Source organism: Schistocerca serialis, chromosome 6, assembly GCF_023864345.2.
Source record: "Schistocerca serialis cubense isolate TAMUIC-IGC-003099 chromosome 6, iqSchSeri2.2, whole genome shotgun sequence".
NCBI lineage: Eukaryota > Metazoa > Arthropoda > Insecta > Orthoptera > Acrididae > Schistocerca > Schistocerca serialis.
Window position 1 is genome coordinate 553859575 of NC_064643.1, and position 2150 is coordinate 553861724.

General features: G+C 44.5%; 1 non-coding gene across 1 annotated transcript; it reads right to left on the bottom strand.

Moving 5' to 3' along the window:
• Positions 1-348: 348 nt before the first annotated feature.
• Positions 349-423, bottom strand: Trnas-cga (transfer RNA serine (anticodon CGA)). The gene has a single exon. It is a non-coding gene; the product is annotated as a tRNA-Ser (tRNA).
• Positions 424-2150: the final 1727 nt, after the last annotated feature.

Below are 2150 nucleotides of genomic sequence, written 5' to 3' on the forward strand. Positions count from 1 at the left end.
GGTGATTTGCAGTACAACGCATTTATTGACATAAAATGTAACGAAACCTAGTACAATTAGCTCTTTTTAAGTTCACCTGGCAAAACGTACCTCTGTGCATATGTAGCTGTTCGTTGTGGTTCTCATTTTATCTTAAAATATCCTTGTGATGTGTATTTTTCCAAATGTGTACCATATTGTTTTATCTATTTTTGCATGTATGTAGATGGGATCGAAGAGTAGTGTGGGACTTAAAGATATAAATGATGGTTAGGTTGGGGGAGGCAAAGATTGTTAAAGGTAGTGAGCAGTGAATGAAAGGTTAGAGAAGGGAGAATGGGATGAAACTTCCTGGCAGATTAAAACTGTGTGCCGGACCGAGACTCGAACTCGGGACCTTTGCCTTTCGCGGGCAAGTGCTCTACCAACTGAGCTATCCAAGCACGACTCACGACCCATGACTACCAGGAAGTTTCATACCAGCGCACACTCCGCTGCAAAGTGAAAATTTCTTTCTGGAAACATCCGCCAGGCTGTGGCTAAGCCATGTCTCCGCAATATCCTTTCTTCCAGGAGTGCTAGTTCTGCAAGGTATGCAGAAGAGCTTCTGTGAAGATTGAAAGGTAGGAGACGAGGTACTGGCGGAATTAAAGTTATGAGGACGGGTCGTGAGTCATGCTTGGGTAGCTCAGTTGGTAGAGCACTTGCCCGCGAAAGGCAAAGGTCCCGAGTTCGAGTTTCGGTCTGGCACACAGTTTTTATCTGCCAGGAAGTTTCATACCAGCGCACACTCTGCTGTAGAGTGAATATTTCGTTCTGGAGAACGTGATGGTTGTGAGATGTAGAAAGGGTGGAGGAGGTAGGAGTGTAGGGCAGAGAGAAACTTATGCATAGAAATTCAGAGTTTTTGTTCAGGCTCTAGTTTCCTACATTTATCTGGTTATTAAGGAGCCATTCACTATGTGCTAGTGCTTTGTGAACATGGCAGTTTTCTTCAAAAGCGAGAAGGTGCAAGTTACTGATTTTAATGATGCTCAAAAGTTTTTTCCATTGTGACTGCCCTGTGACAGACCTGTACAACTTCGCCCGAACAGGCCATGAAGGCCCAACGGTACCGACCGGCCGCCGTGTCATTCTCAGCCCACAGGCGTCATCGGATGCGGACATGGAGGGGCACGTGGTCAGCACACTGCTCTCACGGCCGTATGTCAGTTTCCGAGACCGGAGCCGCTACTTCTCAATCAAGCAGCTGCTCAGTTTGCCTCACAAGGGCTGAGTGCACCGCGCTTTCCAACAGCATTCGGCAGACCGAATGGTCTTCCACCCAAGTGCTAGCCTAGCCCGACAGCGCTTAACTTCGCTGATCTGACGGGAATCGGTGTTACCACTGCGGCAAGGCTAGTGATACAGTCGTGTATAAGGAGGTCTACAAATGTTGAGTTATTTGTAATGTATCAAACTGCTTTAGACTACAAAAAGCAAACCAAAATGATAAATGATTCATTCCAGACTACTGACGGATGTTTTATATTAGTAAAACAATATACGTTCGGTATTATCCAAGGACATGCAGAAATTTAATGCCTCCGAATTTTTAATGCGAAATGTCTTGTTGTTGTTGTTGTGGTCTTCAGTCCTGAGACTGGTTTGATGCAGCTCTCCATGCTACTCTATCCTGTGCAAGCTTTTTCATCTCCCAGTACCTACTGCAGCCTACATCCTTCTGAATCTGCTTAGTGTATTCGTCTCTTGGTCTCCCTCTACGATTTTTACCCTCCACGCTGCCCTCCAATACTAAATTGGTGATCCCTTGATGTCTCAACACATGTCCTACCAACCGATCCCTTCTTCTAGTCAAGTTGTGCCACAAACTTCTCTTCTCCGCAATCCTGTTCAATACTTCCTCATTAGTTATGTGATCTACCCATCTAATCTTCAGCATTCTTCTGTAGCACCACATTTTGAAAGCTTCTATTCTCTTCTTGTCCAAACTATTTATCGTCCATGTTTCACTTCCATACATGGCTACACTCCATACAAATACTTTCAGAAATGACTTCCTGACACTTAAATCAATACTGGATGTTAACAAATTTCTCTTCTTCAGAAACGATTTCCTTGCCATTGCCAGCCTACATTTTATATCCTCTCTACTTCGTCCATCATCTGTT